Genomic DNA, 12759 nt, shown 5'->3' with positions numbered 1-12759 from the left:
TAGACTTTAGAACAAGAGAAGATCATTTGTCCAATTTTCAGAGGATGGATTTTATTCTGGAGAAAAACTGAAGACAGATGAGACAGTTGGAAAAAAACTTGTTTTTATAGCACTCTGGAAACTGAAGAAAAATATATCGACTGCACACAACTGCAAGTCGTCTCGCTGGAGCTTTATAAATTCCAGCGTGATACGTTTCTTTAAAAAGTGTGTCACACTGGAGGACAGTGTGTCTACCACTGCAGAGTACACACTGTCAGCTGTGATCATGACACATGCTCACTCACATTTTAGGTTGAGAGAGAGAGAGAGAGAGAGAGAGAGAGAGAGAGAGAGAGAGAGGCAGAGGACAAATTCATCCTAATAGTATTATGCTCTTGTGTTACAGTTTGGTAGAAAAACTGGTGCTTCAGTCAAAGCAATGGTTTGATTAGTCAGCTGCTTTAATGGCTGCGTATTGAACTATCTACGCAGAGTGACTCATCCCCACTGATAAAGAAAGGACAGATTGAGCATAGTGTTGTGTGTGCGAGTGTGTGTTTGGGGTAGAAAGGTTTCCGCTGTGGAGGTCATGTATTTCTAAAAGACGAACATTAAAACACAAAAAAACAGTGATGTATTTGAACCTACACATGGTGTGTTTCCTCTCCGTCTGCCGTCTCTATTCTCACATGTTGAGAGATTGACCCTAACCCTAGTGTCATCCCTTCTTCGGTTGACTATTCCCACTACTGTGGTTTATTTGTAGCCGTTGTCAGGCGTCCTGGAGTAACTGTTAATGAGCTTACCCAACACACCGCGGGCTGCTCCTGTGTGCTTTCTTTAACCAGCTCACATAAGATGCAGTCAAGGGGTCAGAGGTCACGGTAACTGGGATTAGCAAAAGGAGAGCTGGCCAGAGCAAAGACGAAGAGCTGTGAGCCGAGGGATACTGGCAGTAATACTTGGCACTTTAAGGGAAGCAGAATATTCTGCTCTTTCGCATAAAAACCAAGCTATACTATATTCATAAAGAGTTGTACATTTCATTTGTGGGAGTGTTCCATTGTTTTCTATGAGACAATGCACAGGCAGTTTCGTGATATCCCCGCACTTGTGGTCTTGAAATAAAATCCTGAGTCCTCATTGTCTGAGACTGAGACCAGACAGAGTAAATATACGGTCAATTCCCGAGACCTTCAAGAAGTGCTCTTGAGACGGCTCTCGAGTCCTACAACACGGCAGAGGCCCACCTGAAGGAAACAGTGATGAGATTACGATGCGCTGTAAATCCGTTCACCCCGTGTGGCTCAGTACCGCCACCTGCTGAAGAAAGTGACTGAAAGCTACATATTTCGAGCAGTCAGTCGTCATCAACATCATCATTAACATATTAGGCAGAAGCTCAATTTTATAGCCAGTGCTTTACCCAGAAACCAACGTTGCACTGTGCATGGATAATATTGATCAAATGGAGAGTAGGTTGGGCCGGTGATGTATTGAATGTATTCATTAATTACATTAAAATGTAATAAAGATCCTGTCAATATCAGGACAAATCCTTTCAGTGTCTGGGTGCCTTTTTTATTGCTGTTGTTTTTGCCGTTTTGCTTGAGCACTACATCATATAATAATGGGGATGTGGACACACAAACTTGTGGCTTTAATGCAATTCGAACGGACATCCTTATCATTGTATCTCATTGGGTTGCTTGTCACAACGGGTTATAACCAACAAAGTTCCGCACAATACGGCACTGAATTCATAGCGGTCCTGTGAATAGAAGCTAGCAAGAAGAACAGGCAATATTTCCCTGTGTGCACATTGACATGTGAATAACATACCTTGAACAAACATATCTAATCCATAACGTCTACTTCTATCTGTGCAGCAGGGAAGTTTAAGGAAGTTAGGATTTATTTTACACGTACACGAAATTTGACTTCTGCATTTGACCCATCCCTGGATATAGGGAGCAGTGGGCTGCCATTGATCGGCTCCCGGGGAGCCGTTGGGTTCAGTGTATTGCTCAGGTACACTTCAACACGCGACACGTCCCAGTCGGGGATCGAACCTTCCGGTTCCCAGACGACCCTCTTAATCCAGTGCGCCAGGGTCGCCCCCCAGAGACTGCTTGTGTCCTCCGTGTGTGATTATTGTCGTCCATCCTGTGTGGGTCAAAGCAACACGACCCCCTCAGGGGCTGACAGAGCGACGGCATCACTGTGGGTCATTGGTTGGTGCTGTCGGACATGAGCTGATGTAACCTCACCGCCGCTCTGTCTCCTGTCCGGAGGTATTCCACCAGAGGACAGGAGACAGATGATAGTTAATTCATCATTTCTGTTGATTTCTGACTCTTCATTTTTATCAAGAGAAATGTAAATACATTTAAAAATGAAGAAATATACTGATGGGGGGGCGACTGTGGCGAAGTGGATAGCAGGGCTGTCCTTCAATCAGAGAGGCGGTTCGATCCCAGGCTCAGGCTCCACGAGTCACATGTCGATGTGTCCTTGAGCAAGACACTTAACCCCAAAATGTCTCCTGTAGCCGAGCCTTTACAGTGAACTACTAGACTATTATCTGAGATAAATAAATCAATAACGTGAGAGTTTTAGGTGCTCCAGCAAAAGCGATATTTTGTGCGTCTACTTTGCTTCCTCTGGACGTGTGAGCTGAAAGACAGATTTCTGTCGCTGCAAAGAAAGCCAAAGCCTCCCTGAACTCTCTGTGTGCCTCCCAGCAGGAGGATCAGCTGAAGAAATCAGCTGCTCTCTGAATACATTGTGAATGAGGCCAAGCTGAAAAGGGGAAATGCAAGCAGAAATCAGTTCCACGCAGAAAGTCTCCTCTGACTTTACGTTTGGTTGAGTAATACGAGACTCTGTTTCACTTGTATCGTTCAACAGACGACAGAGAAGTTCTTTTACCTTCTCCAATAGCTTCAGGTACAAAGAGGAAACTAAATCGGACTCCTCCATTTCTTCAAGTGCTTATGAGGATGCCTTTGCAAAGAAGACATAAACAGTGAGAACAGACCAGCCGTTCTCATGAACAAACGCTTAGACTGCCTCTTAAGAAGTTATTGAGCAGGATATGCGTTGGCCATCTAAAGACAATCCAACACGGGGAGACAAGGAGCTACCAAGATACACCAAACTGTTATCCACATCCAGAAATGATGATATGCCATAGCTGTACTAAACACAAGCTGAATGGATGCCACCTTACTGAATAATTGATACTTTCTTTGTCTGGTCAGATGCTCCTGGACATAAAACAAATGTTGTATTTCAAATGATGTATTATATGTGGTGTGATAGACATGAAATAACAAGATGATCAACTTTTATTGTCTTCCATGTATCACTCGCTTGTTTCCTCTCCATACAGGAAAAGGGGGTTAGGGGTTAGGGTTTCTCTGGTGGATGTGCACGTTAGCACTACTCACTTTCACATTTTTAGTTGTTTTGTATTAGTTTCAAATGGATGACTGGCTTCTTTGGTGTAATTGTTTGTGTAACCTCACGTTATTTGTCGTAGTGTTCTGCTTATTGCTGTCTAATTGCGTGAACTAGGCAAGCGGCAATCACGTTAAATGGGCCGATGCCAAATTTGAGAGTAATTTGAGCTCCAGAAGTGATGAAAAAATCTCTACACAAACTCACAGGAACACAAAGAATAAGGCGAAAGCACACCGCTGAACTTAATTAGCCGTATAAAATAAATATGTTTTGCCAAACAAAAGTCTCTGTGTGCTGAAGGATCTTCCCCTCCAGCGCTGTAGTTTTGATGGGGCGGATAACAAAGAGACACTAAGTGCTCATGGAAGCTGTGCAGTGGTGTCATGACTGGCTCTTAAAGTCACAGACTCGTGGATGTCAGCTGACAACACAAAGAACTACTGAAACACCAGTACTTCTACATCCAAAAGATGTATCAGGCAACAGAAAGATGTTTTCACACTCCATCATGGTGTGAACATTTTGGTTAAGAATGCCACTGTATACACGGATAATGGAGTAAGAGTTAGATTCTTCTTGTTTTCTGCCAATAGATGGCACAATAGCACTATGCACACACAAGGCACACACTGAAAGACCCGAGTCAGCTCATAGTGGATTATAGGTGAACACAAAGCACTTGCATCTGTTGTGTAATTTCTTTCTACCAATGAACATGCCACTGAACTTCCAGTGATATCGAAAACTACAGTCAATACGGTAATGCCATTTGTTTGTGAGCACTGTGATCTGATCAGAGAGGTGTGACGGATCATGTCTAACATCATGAAAAGCTCAACATGCCACTGAAGGACGACGGTGCGTCGGCTCCGATGGTATCGTGGATCAGGAGGTGGCAGTGTTACACACCGGTGAATTAAGCAATTGTCTCTGGGCAGAAAAAGGCTGAACACTGAGAAATGTGGCGAGGGAAGAAGAAAAAAAAGGAGCAACAAGAATGATGTAATCTTTTAAAGGGACAGTCCCAAAAATAAATATGGGAGCCGTCGATACGAGGCTGCAGTAGAGCTGAAATGACCGTGTACAAACACCTAAATGAACGTTGATTTATTTTTTATGATCGTTAAAAATGCTCATCGCAATTCCCCAGAGCCCAAAGGGACGTCTTCATATTGCTTGTTTTCTCAGACCTGCAGTCCAAAACACAAAGACATTTACAATCATTTGAAACAGAAAGAAGCGGGAAATCCTCACATTCGAGAAGCCGGGACAAGCTCGTGTTTCTGCTTGATAAATTACTTTCACGATTATTATCGAATGGTATCAAAATAGTTGCTGTTTGATCTGATGTCATTCGACTTTAGTTTATAGCGTCTCTTGGAGTACAGAGTAATGTTTCAGCTCTTCAATCATTTGTGATGAAGGGTGTGTGTAAGCAGGAATGTGATGCGATAAAAGTCAATAAAGAGCAACAGGTGAACTATTAATAAAAAAATATTTCTGAGTTTTGTGGCACTCGTCTTGAATTCAGTGGCTCGTGGCTGTTAGTGTTTTCTGTGTGAGATGTAGTCGGACACATTAATGCTATGAAGAGCTTAATGGTCAACAAACAAATCAATTAGGGGAACTGGTCTATGAACTCTACGGAGGAGTCTCGAAACATACATTTCAGTTTCATGGAATAACTTTGCTGGCAAACAACCCTGAGGTAAAACACCTTGAGGTATTTTCCAAATAATTGATAATTTTCTGTTTTACATAAAGTAAATTAAGGGTGTGGTGCGAACGTTTTGGCTGTAAAGTGGGTAGTATATTACATTTCTTAATATACTTTGATTATATCGCCTCATATAGCCAGTTAAGAACATATTTTATGAGGTCCTTATGATGTGAAAGATATGCATGCAAATTTAAAGTTTTGTAAAACACACGGCGCAAAACATTTTGCACTGTGTAAAAGCCGAGGCCTTGGACCGGCTTGTTTGCATATGACCTCAGCTCCAACGCCTTAGGCTAAACAGAAACACCATCCATTATGAGGAGTGGTAAACCAGCTCTCTCCCAAATTACAGTGACTCTGGGCTCCCATTTTACTGATTTAGCGGTTGTGTGGTTCCCCATCTCATGTTACTTGCTGTTATAGTGAGATGTACTCACGCAGGCTATCCTCCCCTTATGAAATGGCATTTGTTGGCCATTTAACAGGCATCAAGGAAAGATCCGTGACATTATTTGCCTATTCTACAAAAACACACCTTTTTAAAATCATACTGGAGCGAAGTTACACTGATCTAAAATGACCAGTGTCTCACTGTTGCTTCACAAATGCAGCCCCGAGCTTCTCGGCGGAGATTTGACCACATCCTCCGACAAAACGCAGGAGGAGCGTTTCACCACCCGGACCAAGAGGCCACTGCACAAGGTTTGCCAGAGAGCTGGAACATTTCCTGAGCATGTATGACTGCTGTGACTGAACCACCGTCCAATCCCTTTCTAAAGCTGCTGCAAGCGACAGGTCATTGGTCTCGCTGCGGTATGATGGTGATTGGCAGCCGCGGAGAGGAACCGAGACAACACCCAGGTTATAGAGTTGACCCTGCTTTTAACCTGCCGGCACACCTCCCGTCTTCACCCTCCTCTGCCAAACTCCAGGCAAACCCTGACAACATTTACCCAGCACCTTGTGCTCCACTCCTCCACACCAGCCTCCTCAGAGACATCTGAACCTTTTTTTTTTTATATATATTGACCTTTGACCTCTTGGTCTAAAGATAAGTTAACCTCTACTACCGGGGTGCGAAGCTACCACCATGGTCTCTGGTAACACTCTTATGTTAGCGCGCACGAGGAAAACTACGGAAACATGTTTTTTTTTCTCCTCACTAAACAGTTTGGTTTAACAGTAAAATCATATGAGGAGTCGAGACTTGGCGTTTGAGAGACTCTTATGAAAGGAAGTGTGAATAGCTGCAGAACTATTTGCCCCCTCTCTCTCCCTACCTTCCTGCCAGCGCAAGTCAAGGGATTTTCCTTCCCACCATCTCCGGCTGGAACACTATTTCCGGATTATGTCGTTCATTTACTTAGTTCGCGGAGCACTCGGGAATGAGAGGCCATGGAAAACTGAGTGTGGCAATGTGGCTAGAGCGGTTGCGAGGGAAAGACAGAGAAAGGGAGAGAGGTGTGTGTGTGTGTGTGTGTGTGTGTGTGTGTGTGTGTGTGTGTGTGTGTACGTGTGTGAGAGAGAGATGGAGACGGAGCTGCAGAGAGCTGGATCGTCAGAGACAAGCCCAAGCAACGGCCTTTACTAAAATAGCACGAGCAAGAATCTCTGTGGGTAACATAAATTTGAACATGATGAGTGTAATCAAACTGAGACGGGTCAGACATGCGAAATAAACTATCTTCAGGACCATGTGATGTTGAGGATACCTTTGTCTCTCCCGTCTCTCCCAGAGCGTCTAACGTCTGTCCCGTTAAAGCCCGGGTACAGGCTGTTAGTGACCTGTTTACCTGGCATGTCCTGTGTTGATTGAAGCTAACCCCGTCTGACGGGCATAATTGTCGGAGAAAGGTGGTAATACAAGCTTATGAGGCCTTTGACCTCCGAGCGGCGTGCTCTATCCTCGTCAGACGCTCAAACAGGATTGAGTCTATTCACTAAGCTCATCTTAGTCTTTACTCCACGGGGACTTTACAGGGCGTATGGGGCAACAACACCAAGGGGCATTCGACCCATTCGGCCCCTTTAATAACTATGTTCAGGACCTATTCAAACCATCCACTCTATAGGGGGAAACATGTTGTGAGTCTACACAGACACACACAGAGATGTCACCACAACATGCTGGTGTCCCACACATGCGCCACAGACCATTGTGGTGGGACATAAAAACACAAAGCAGGCTGTTAGTGAGGCTGAGATTATGGACTTTCTAACTCGACTTCCTCTAATTATATTTGGTTCAACTTTCCTCATTAAATTGTGCCAGACCCCAATAAGAGGCCGATACCTGTCTATTGATTTCTTCTGGTTCTCACCATTATAATAACATCCGATTGCTAAACTATATCTCTTGTGAAATACATATATTATTCTTTTTTTTAAATGTTCTATGGGTGTTCTTTTGTTATTTTATATGATTTTGTGTAGTTTGTCTTTTTTCCTCTTACATTCAGACTTATTTTAATGACGTTGTAGAACTAGTGTAGCCTGTTTTGCCTTCGAAATTGTCAAGACGTAAGCGATTATTATAATTTGGCTGTTATTCTGCAGCAAAAACAAACAAAAACAAAGCTGCATAACCACCGAAAGCGGAGTCGACTGCCCCCGGGAAGAGATGGATGCGAAGCTAACCCAGCTAGGACTCAAGGCTACTTCACCACCCAGCCTACTCCTGGCTAATGTCCGGTAAAAGGAAAATAAGACGGATGAAATAAGCCTTCACATCTTCACAGTGACCTGGTTCCATCGTGGCGTCCCGGATCAAGCTGCTATGAATGGGAAGAGACAGAACTTCTGCATGACCGGACAAAAGGAGGTATACATCGATAATGCTTGGTGCTCAAACATAGTCCGTGTGGATTGACAATGTGGACAAATCAGAACATTCACTGCTGTTTTTCTTTTGTTTTGTCATGTTTTTCTTGGGTTGTAAACGGGCTACAACTGCATTTTGTCGTGTAAACCTGTGTTGCCTAATGACAATAAATTGGGAGTTTATGTGGCATAAATCGTGTATCCAGATTGTTGCAGAAGAGATTTCAGGGAACAGACCAGAGTGACTCTTAATCATTTCGATTGTATTTATTCTGTCCTTTAATGTCAGAGAATGTTTTATTCTTGTAAAACGTTTTCCAAAACTAAGTGAACTATTTTGACTACATCGGAGGAGGCAAAAAAAGGGTCACATACTAGAACCTGATATGGTTTGATTCTTCTGCCCGGTAATATAAATTCATTCATAATAGATTCATTTAGTAAAAAAAACAATCAAAGACCTACTTTAGTTTGCTGCTGATACAAAGTAGCCTAATGCTATTACCGGAGATAACGGGGACACAAAGTTAAGTTAAACAGATAATGATGTTCTAGAACATACATCTCAACCTAGGGCTTTAAAGCACCAAAGTAAATCCCAATGCATGACGCAGAAAATTAGTTAAATGCTCACGGCTCAAGGTGGTCTGATCTACACAGGTCGCCGTCGCTGCCATTGTTTGTGCAGGAGACGTGTAATCCCAGATTCCTTGGTCCTATCCTCTTATTGTTACGGCTCCTAACGGAGCGCTTAACGCATGCTGAAATAACTTCCTGAAGACCAAAGTAAGCAAGGTTATCCCATATGATCTCCCTAAATAAGCAGGGCTTGGTTGTCCATCTGGTTGGCTGTTGAGAGCCCCCCCCCCCCACCACCACCCATTTAACACCCACCACTGCAATCCCAGGTCTGGGGGTCTTGCCTTTCTACCTCCCACTGAGAGGATATGAAAAGGGCGACAAAGCTTTCCATTCTCTTCTTTTTACTGTCAGATTTCTGGATCAGTGTAATCCTCAAATGGCTGCAACACGTGTACAGCGGTTTGGTTGCTCCCTAACAACTAACTTGACAACTAAACAATGCAATGGTTTGCACCGAAAAAGGGACACTCAAAAAGAATTTTGCACGTCCAGAAAAGATTCGGACTCCATGCGTCGTGTGCACACACACACACACACACACGCACACACACTCACACACTCACTCACATAGCCAGGCAACCAACCAACATCCCCTAAAAAGTCCAAAAAAGCCAGATCCGTCCCCAGTCCAAACTGCCTCGGGCTCCCTTAAGCTATTCAGCGTGTTCAAATGAAAGATGTGTCTTGGAACAGCACAAGCCTCTCGGCAGAGCAGAGACGAGCCTCGTGCACAGATATACACAGCAGCCCTCTGGACAAGTTTGGCACCCACACCAGCAACTGTGGGCCAAAACTCATGTTGCGTGCTAACTCTCTCCCTCCCCCCATCCCCTCATGCTATCCCGCTCTGCAATTATATGCTACGCTCCCACCCAAAGATGCAAGAATAGGCCTTCTCAGTCAACAGACAAACCGAGTCATTCTGTCCTCAAACCATGACATCATGACCATTTGACTTCAGAGTGAAATCAAGCTTAATTTAACTTTGTCAGGGGAAAAATAAAATGGTGTATGTTACACTGTCAGAGTGCTGTTCTGGTGTGAACAGTAACTTTATGCAGTTCTGGGAAGGCACAGCTAATTTATTCTGGAGAATATCACACTCATGAGGAATATGTGACTCATGATAATCTCACACATCGTGTATTTACTGAGAGAAATGGTTCGACTAGGCTTGTGCACGAGTAGAGCAGGACAATTCTGTCAAAGTCAAGTACAGTCATATTCCGAGCACCAATGCCATAACAATATTTTAGGCGTGTGTACTGTTATATAACATGAATTGTAAACTGTAAAAAGTAAAGTGTCAGCTTTGTGTGTGCCAGACAGAGGCATGTAATTAGAGCAGTCACATGAAATCAAATGATCATATAATTTAACTATCGCACGGCAAAAAAAATGAGCCGATGACATCTTGACTTCTGCCACAATGTGGACATTATACTAACATATCTGCCACGTCAATGGCCTCCAGTTTGTGGAAGTTTCACGGGGTTTAGTTGCCCGAGAGACATCTATCAAACTGCTGACAGCTATTGTGCGAGGCACACCTCATTTTCCAAATCTGCCATGCAACAGAGTCTTCTCCTCTGTCCTTGCAGCTTCGGGAGGGGTTTCTTATGTGTGTGAGCGCTTTACGTGAGCGTGCATGTGCATGTATATATATATATGACAGAACCGAACCAATGACAGGCACCCCAGCCCAGCCCTCGCAAAACAAAGAGGGCTGGTGGGTTTCACTGCAGCCCCTCTCGCTCTCCCACACGCTCATAAATAACCATACAAAGTCTCTGCCCTGGCCAAGGGGAGAAAAAGGAGAGAAAAGAGCCATTTAGGTAGAACCGCTCCTCTCATGCCTTCCAACTGACCTTTTCCAAGGGTCAATCAGTCCTACCACAACTCCTGACTGTGACCCCCCCTCCCTTCCCTCCCCTCCCCTCTCTCTCACTCTCTGTCTCTACTCGCTGACACCAACCTGAATCATCCCAACACTGGCGCTGTGGAGAGAAGCCACTTAGAAGGCTCGGGTTATTGTAATGGAACATTTAAGACCTGGAAGGCATAAAGCCTCACAAGCCTCTCGGTCCCAGAGCATATGAGATGGCAAGCACGGGGTCAGAGGTGAAGGTCACAATATGGGAGGAGGGGAATAAATCCTGTAGCATGGACGACAATGGCTGCGATCCCCGGCTGACAATGATGCCATTGTGGGCCATGGGTTGCTTAGTGTGTCCTGGAGCTGTGCCTAACAGAGTTATGGTGCTGATGTGATGGCTGTGTAGCCGAGCAGTGTCCTTTTTATATAAAGGGGGGCAACAGCCGAGGAGCTTTAAAGAGTCCACGGCTTCTCAGTTTTTGCTCTGCATGAAAGCCAGGGACACCAACAATATTATCCGACAGCCTTTTCTCATCGGTGTTACCAGCTTAACTGCTCTGAGTTTCCAGCCATGAATCCTTCGCTCACGGACACACATCCTCTCTGCAGAGACTCATAGTTGAGTCACAGTTGAAGATGCATCGCAGAAGTTGTTCTCATGGTGACGTGCAGGTGGGCAGTCTGCATCAGGAATAATACAGTTTTAGTTTTTGAGCAGTTGGGAATTTCAGAATTGAATCAAGCCGAAAATACTGCTTTACATCATAACAATTTGAACGTCATTGGGCTTTTGACTGTTGGTCGGACCAAACGAGCAATGTCAAGATGCTACTTTGAGATCTGGGAAACTGGAGATTTTTCATTCTTTCATTAATTTACATCAAAACGCTTCATCGGAAAGAAAAGACCAACAGATTATTCAACTGTGAAAATGACACTTTAAACCTTACCTAACAAGGACGAAAGAAAACAGGCAGCGTCCCACTTCCATTCTTCATGGTCGGGCCTTCGTTTGACGCAGGGGTGGGGAAAGTTTGTAGAGAGACAGAGGCTGCTGATACCACAGGATCATAATCCGGAGCATTACTCAGACACTCAGCTGGTAAACGTTATGTGGTGGCATGCCGCGAGTACCTCAGTTGTCACCTCTGTTCGTAAGATTAGACTCTGGCAGAATGGAGTGACAGATGATGCGTGTTGGGTATGACCACCGGGTGCTCCAGGACAGAGACAGCGAGGGAGAGGGCCGGACTTCACATACAAAGAGGCAGACAGACACTGGAGCGTTTGAAAAAAAAAGAAATGGTATGTCAGTTTTGCTGATGTCTATAGTAACAGTAGCCTCCAATTTGACATCCACCAAACATTGGTTTTTCTGATTTTTTTTTCCTCTTTTTGGCTTCTCTTTGACCTCCTTAAAAGAGCAAGCTATGTTTCCCAGGGCCCAGCTATTTGAAGCTCATAGTTTTGGTCATCCAAAGTTTTCTGTTCCAACTCAAGCCGTTCAGACACTGTCCCCACTTACGTTTCCACAATGGCAGGGTCCTGGGGGCCAGACCATAGCCGCCCTAAACTCTGCCCACAGTCGAGTTGCCTCTGGCATGACTTCTGCGTGCTTTGTGTGCTGCTGCTGGCCGGCTATCAGGGAAACCCCACAGTCTCTCCATGGTGGATGTCGAACGCCCTGCCAAAACCATTATGCATGCCTTCAATGGCCGTGAATAGCAGCACACTACAGTACAGAAGACTTGAGAGATGTACAATTCACCCTGGGCTACAATGCGAGACCACGACACAGATACCAACACTGGTGAACTGAACTAATTCCTCACATTGTTTCTCCGTGTTGTGTCTTTCAGTCTTTTTCTTTTTCCGACAACAAACAAAACAACTCCTGATAAAATGCATCCTAGTTGCAAAACAGTTGATACATAATATTCCTAGTGAACAGAATCTAAACAAGCATTCGTCTAAAAAGCCAGGAGATTATTCCCCTGATTCTACAAATACTGATTGTTGTGACCGAGTCTGGCTGAGTGAATGACAGCAGGAGGCCTATCATATACACATTTAACACTCTTAAATATGGGGATTAAAGCAATTGGGGAAAGTGACATGTCGTGACAGGCCTCAAAGGCTCAAAGTAGGAACACATGTAAAATACACACACACTCTTGGCGCCCTGGTCTACTGAACTGGTAGAGCGAGCTCCCCATGTATTAAGTCTGATTCCTTGCAGCAGCTGCATCCACCC

This window comes from Melanostigma gelatinosum (genome assembly GCF_949748355.1).
Source record: "Melanostigma gelatinosum genome assembly, chromosome: 15".
Taxonomy (NCBI): domain Eukaryota; kingdom Metazoa; phylum Chordata; class Actinopteri; order Perciformes; family Zoarcidae; genus Melanostigma; species Melanostigma gelatinosum.
Note: the sequence above shows the minus strand (reverse complement) of the source record.